The sequence below is a fragment of the Nerophis ophidion genome, linkage group LG09, assembly GCF_033978795.1.
Source record: "Nerophis ophidion isolate RoL-2023_Sa linkage group LG09, RoL_Noph_v1.0, whole genome shotgun sequence".
NCBI classification, from domain to species: Eukaryota; Metazoa; Chordata; class Actinopteri; order Syngnathiformes; family Syngnathidae; genus Nerophis; species Nerophis ophidion.
In genome coordinates, this window is record NC_084619.1 from 9,319,307 (window position 1) to 9,326,142 (window position 6,836).

The 6,836-nt window shown below is 37.1% G+C and overlaps 1 long non-coding RNA gene across 1 annotated transcript in view; it reads left to right on the top strand.

Annotated features, from left to right (window-relative positions):
• Positions 1 to 1,810, top strand: part of LOC133558980 (uncharacterized) — a 153,459-nt gene extending 151,649 nt beyond the window's left edge. Inside the window, exon 2 of the long non-coding RNA XR_009808073.1 lies at positions 1,110 to 1,810. This is a non-coding gene — a long non-coding RNA (uncharacterized LOC133558980). The remainder of the gene's footprint in view (positions 1 to 1,109) is intronic.
• The last annotated feature ends 5,026 nt before the right edge of the window (positions 1,811 to 6,836 follow it).

Consider the following 6,836-nt stretch of genomic DNA (forward strand, 5'->3'; position numbering starts at 1 on the left):
GACTCCGGCTTATTAGTGATTCCTAGAGCCCAAATAAAGTCTGCGGGCTATAGAGCGTTTTCCCGTTCGGGGCTCCAGTACTCTGGAATGCCCTCCCGGTAACAGTTCGAGATGCTACCTCAGTAGAAGCATTTAAGTCTCACCTTAAAACTCATCTGTATACTCTAGCCTTTAAATAGACCTCCTTTTTAGACCAGTTGATCTGCCGCTTCTTTTCTTTCTCCTATGTCCCCCCCTCCCTTGTGGAGGGGGGTCCGGTCCGATGACCATGGATGATGTACTGGCTGTCCAGAGTCGAGACCCAGGATGGACCGCTTCGTCGGGACCCAGGATGGACCGCTCGCCTGTATCGGTTGGGGACATCTCTACGCTGCTGATCCGCCTCCGCTTGAGATGGTTTCCTGTGGACGGGACTCTCGCTGCTGTCTTGGATCCGCTTGAACTGAACTCTCGCAGCTGTGTTGGAGCCACTATGGATTGAACTTTCACAGTATCATGTTAGACCCGCTCGACATCCATTGCTTTCGGTCCCCTAGAGGGGGGGGTTGCCCACATCTGAGGTCCTCTCCCAAGGTTTCTCATAGTCAGCATTGTCACTGGCATCCCACTGGATGTGAATTCTCCCTGCCCACTGGGTGTGAGTTTTCCTTGCCCTTTTGTGGGTTCTTCCGAGGATGTTGTAGTCGTAATGATTTGTGCAGTCCTTTGAGACATTTCTGATTTGGGGCTATATAAATAAACATTGAATGATTGATTGATTGAATGTAAACAATGAAACACCGGCTGTGTTTGTGTTGCTTAAGGCTGCCGCAATACACCGCTTCCCACCTACAGCTTTCTTCTTTGACGTCTCCATTATTCAATGAACAAATTGCAAAAGTTTCAGCAACACAGACGTCCATAATACTGTGGAATTATGCAATGAACGGTGCTGGAACAAAATATCCTCTACAATGTGTGACAGTCACGCGCACTTAGCCTCATCATACCGCGACGTTTTAGCATGATACTTCCGCGCGAAATTTAAAATTGCAATTTAGTCAACTAAATTGACCGTATTGGCATGTGTTGCAATGTTAATATTTCATCATTGATATATAAACTATCAGGTGGTCGGTAGTAGTGGCTTTCAGTAGGCCTTTAATCAGTCACAATTCCAGGTGGAATCATGTTCGATTACGTAATGATTTTTGAGGGAGGGTTTTATTTCTTTTAAATTGCAGCAGTGATTTGCTACAGGTGGACTGTGCAATGGGCCGTGCAGCACAAATGTCCCAGGAAGAACCCGAAAGTAGACATAAATGTAATTACGTGCAAGAATTAGGTAATTCAGTTCGCTTAGACAATTAGGAAACCGTTTCTCCCCGTTGGAAGGGAAGAATAACAGAGGAGGAAGACAAAGCGCTGGGAGACACATGGACTGGATGATATTGGCACTGACTGGAGAAATGAAAACTTCCACATTATTTTGAAATGGAAGAAAGAAAGAATGTTCCTTGCAAGAAGACAAGTAAAGAGACTCTAGACAGAGCCAACAATCTCAGCGGCACTCGTTTTTTTTTTTTTTTTTAAATGAAATCTCTCTTTAAATGTTTCCTTTTTTTGTACTTTGTTATTCTAATTTGCTTCTGTGGTTTGAAAGCAGATCTCATACTTCAACACATACATACTTAACGACCAAATTCACTGTTCCTGTCGCAATAAAGGATGAAATTTAACCTTGACTATTTTTTTATAATCAGTTGCTGTTCTGTTGTTTTTTTTTTGCAGAATGTAAATGAATAAAGTATATTTGATTTTTTTTTAAGAATATTGCTTGGAATTGTGTTATTATTTGTCTTATCTATCCTTTGGGTATCGTTCACCGACTTGTTTTGTTTTCATTCATTCATCCTTATACAAACCCCGTTTCCATATGAGTTGGGAAATTGTGTTTGATGTAAATATAAACGGAATACAATGATTTGCAAATCCTTTTCAACCCATATTTAGTTGAATATGCTACAAAGACAACATATTTGATGTTCAAACTGATAAACATTTTTCTTTTTGCAAATAATCATTAACTTTAGAATTTGATGCCAGCAACACGTGACAAAGAAGTTGGGAAAGGTGGCAATAAATACTGATAAAGTTGAGGAATGCTCGTCAAACACTTATTTGGAACATCCCACAGGTGTGCAGGCTATTTGGGAACAGGTGGGTGCCATGATTGGGTATACAAACAGCTTCCCCAAAAACACTCAGTCTTAAGAACAACGTTTCTCAAAGTGCAAATGCAAGAAATTTAGGGATTTCAACATCTACGGCGCATAATATCATCAAGAGGTTGAGAGAATCTGGAGAAATCACTCCACATAACCGGCATGGCCAGAAAGCACTATTGAATGACCATGACCTTCGATCCCTCAGACGGCACTGTATCAAAAACCGACATCAATCTCTAAAGGATATCACCACATGGGCTCAGGAACACTTCAGAAAAGCACTGTCACTAAATACAGTTGGTCGCTCCAACTCATGTGGAAACGGGGTTTGTAAATCCGTCCTTCACAAACATTGGAGCAGGGATGAGCGGGGTGCGATGCCAGGGAAACATGCTTTTTTTGTTAAGATCCGTACTCCGATCTTCCCATATTATGGTTTATTGTTGCATTTTCGTATCACTCCGTCGTACTACCCTCTTACTTCCTGTTTAGTCAGTCACCATGGTCGCTTCGTTGATCCCACCTGCTAATCACGGTTTCTGCACACCTGTCACTTTTGATTACTTCCCTATTTAAGCCCGACCCTATTCATTATTCTTTCCGGGTTCATGATTTGCTTTCCCGCAACGAGTTACGCCTGTACTCTGTCAAGTCTGTATATTCTCGCTAGCTTTTCACGCTCAGCCATTTGTTCATTCCAGCTCTCATGCTATATGTTTTTTTTTACTCTTTTATGTGCCTACGTGCCAGTTTATTTCTCATTGTTGTATATCCTAGCTTTTATGCTAGCGTCTTTGGTTTGCCTTTTATTAGCACCAGTGTTTTGTTTCAGAGATCCTTTTCGTTAAATAAATTGTTTATATCTTACCTTTGCTGTGTTCACTTGACGCAATCCTCGAGGGAATCGAACCCGGCATCACAATGCCGAACAGGCGCAACATTTTTTTTTTGACACAGTGCATGTAACACTTGCCGTCTCCGTGACTACGGTAGCAGACGAGGAAAGACCAGTGTGTTGTTTTTTTCAATTTTAAGAAGGCTAAAATATTATGCAGAGGTGTACTTATAACACTCTTATAGACCAGGGGTCGGGAACCTTATTGGCTGCGAGAGACATTCAAGCCAAATATTTTAAAATGTATTTCCGTGAGAGCCATAAAATATATTTTAACACTGAATACAACTAAATGTCTGCATTTTAATTAAGACCAACATTTATAGAGAAAAATATGTCACAAACTCGCATGGCAGAAGTAGTAGCGACCCCAAGATGCTTTTCTCTTAGCACCGAAAGTTGCAAACTTTATCGTCGATGTTCTCTACTAAATCCTTTCAGCAAAAATATGGCAATATCGCGAAATGATCAAGTATGACACATAGAATGGACCTGCTATCCGCGTTTAAATAAGAAAATCTCATTTCAGTAGGCCTTTAAGAAGCACTGCTATAAACAAATATATTTTTCTCCAGTGTTTGGAAACGTTTGTACTTTTCCAAATATGTTAAGTCAATCAATCAGTCAATCAATGTTTATTTATATAACCCTAAATCACAAGTGTCTCAAAGGGCTGCACAAGCCACAACGACATCCGCGGTACAGAGCCCACATAAGTCCCATTAAATGGCAAATAATGACAATATTAATGCTGACTTAAACAAGTTGAAAAACTTATTCGGGTGTTACCATTCAGTGGTCAATTGTACGGAATATGTACTAAACCAGAGGTTCTCAACCTTTTTTCAGTGATGTACCACCCTGTGAGAATGTTTTTAATTCAAGTACCCCCTAATTGAACAAAAGAGATAAAGAAGTAAAATACAGCATATGTCATCAGTTTCTGATTTATTAAATTGTATAACAGTGCAAAATATTGCTCATTTGTAGTGATCTTTCTTGAATTATTTGGAAAAAAAGATATAGAAATAACTAAAAACTTGTTGTAAAATAAACAAGTGATTCAATTATAAATAAAGATTTCTACACATAGAAGTAATCAACAACTTAAAGTGCCCTCTTTGGAGATTGTAATAGAGATCCATCTGGATCCATCAACTTAATTCTAAACATTTCTTCAGGACCTCGTAGTATCGTTTTTTTGCCAATATAGTGCAATAGCAAAGAGAGTATTTGGCAGAAGCCACTCAGGGTAATAAAAATATTCAAATTGTCATTTTTGTTGCTGAAATTTATCTTAAATGGCAATTCTAAATAACTAAAAATGTCATTTTTAAAACCCATTTTGGATCGCATTATTATATCAACATAACTTAATGCAATAATTCAGTGGGTCTCAACCTTTTTTCAGTGTTGTACCCCCTGTGAATTTTTTTTTAAATTCAAGTAGCTGAGATAGGCGCCAGCGCCCCCCGCGACCCCGAAAGGGAATAAGCGGTAGAAAATGGATGGATGGAGTACCCCCTAATCAGAGCAAAGCATTTTTGGTTGAAAAAAAGAAATAAAAAAGTATGATTTATTCAATTGTATAACAGTGCAAAAATATTGCTCATTTGTAGTGGTCTTTCTTGAACTATTTGGAAAAAATATATATACAAATAATTAAATACTTGTTGAAAAATAAACAAGTGATTCAATTATAAATAAAGATTTCTACACATAGAAGTAATCATCAACTTAAAGTGCCCTCTTTGGGGATTGTAATAGAGATCCATCTGGATTCATCAACTTAATTCTAAACCTTTCTTCAGGACCTCGTAGTATCGTTTTTTTGCCAATATAGTGCAATATAGTGCAATAGCAAAGAGAGTATTTGGCAGAAGCCACTCAGGGTAATAAAAATATTCAAATTGTCATTTTTGTTGCTGAAATTTATCTTAAATGGCAATTCTAAATAACTAAAAATGTCATTTTTAAAACCCATTTTGGATCGCATTATTATATCAACATAACTTAATTCAATAACTCAGTAGTTCTCAACCTTTTTTCAGTGATGTACCCCCTGTGAACATTTTTTTAATTCAAGTACCCCCTAATCAGAGCAAAGCATTTTTGGTTGAAAAAAAGAGATAAAAAAGTATGATTTATTAAATTGTATAACAGTGCAAAATATTGCTCATTTGTAGTGGTCTTTCTTGAACTATTTGGAAAAAATATATATACAAATAATTAAATACTTGTTGAAAAATAAACAAGTGATTCAATTATAAATAAAGATTTCTACACATAGAAGTAATCATCAACTTAAAGTGCCCTCTTTGGGGATTGTAATAGAGATCCATCTGGATTCATCAACTTAATTCTAAACATTTCTTCAGGACCTCGTAGTATTGTTTTTTTGCCAATATAGTGCAATAGCAAAGAGAGTATTTGGCAGAAGCCACTCAGGGTAATAAAAATATTCAAATTGTCATTTTTGTTGCTGAAATTTATCTTAAATGGCAATTCTAAATAACTAAAAATGTCATTTTTAAAACCCATTTTGGATCGCATTATTATATAAACATAACTTAATTCAATAATTCAGTAGTTCTAAACCTTTTTTCAGTGATGTACCCCCTGTGAACATTTTTTTTAATTCAAGTACCCCCTAATTAGAGGAAAGCATTTTTGGTTGAAAAAAAGAAATAAAAAAGTATGATTTATTCAATTGTATAACAGTGCAAAATATTGCTCATTTGTAGTGGTCTTTCTTGAACTATTTGGAAAAAATATATATACAAATAATTAAATACTTGTTGAAAAATAAACAAGTGATTCAATTATAAATAAAGATTTCTACACATAGAAGTAATCAACAACTTAAAGTGCCCTCTTTGGGGATTGTAATAGAGATCCATCTGGATTCATCAACTTAATTCTAAACATTTCTTCACAAAAAACATCAGTATTTATGGAACATGTCCACAAAAAAATCTAGCTGTCAACACTGAATATTGCATTGTTGTTTTTTTTCCACAGTTTATGAACTTACATTCATATTTTGTTGAAGTATTATTCAATAAATATATTTATAAAGGAGTTTTGAATTGTTGCTATTTTTGGAATATTTTTTAAAAATCTCACGTACCCCTTGGCAAACCTTCAACTACCCCCATTTAAGAATCACTGTACTATACTGTGCAATATACTAATAAATGTTTCAATCAATCAATCAAGTCAATCTGACTGATGGAGTCACTAACACAGGGGTAGGGAACCTATGGCTCGCGAGCCAGATGTGGCTCTTTTGATGACTGCACCTGGCTCTCGGATAAATCTGAGCTGAGACTGTTAAAAATAATGTTCAAAATATAAAACATGCTCATGCATTTGAATCCATCCATCCTTTTTTTCCACCGCACTTGTTCAAGAAGTTGCAATAAGGGTAAGAAGTGATTTATTTATTATCGGTTAGTTTAGGGTTTGCCCTCCTGGGGGTTCTTCAGACCACCAAGCACCGACATGAGAGCCTGTTTCAGTGCTACAATATTTTTTTTTATTTTTCAATAAGTCTCTCAGTTGCTTTCCAGCAATTGTCTTTTTCCTCTTTCGTTCTCGCTCGCACTCTGGCTCCAGCCCCTACGCCGTCTCTCCTCCTGGCTGCTGCTTATAAATTAGATAAAAAGGACCAGGTGGGCCTTCTATGCACCTGTTGCTGATTTCGAGCCTGGTCCTGGCAACAAACCGCTTCG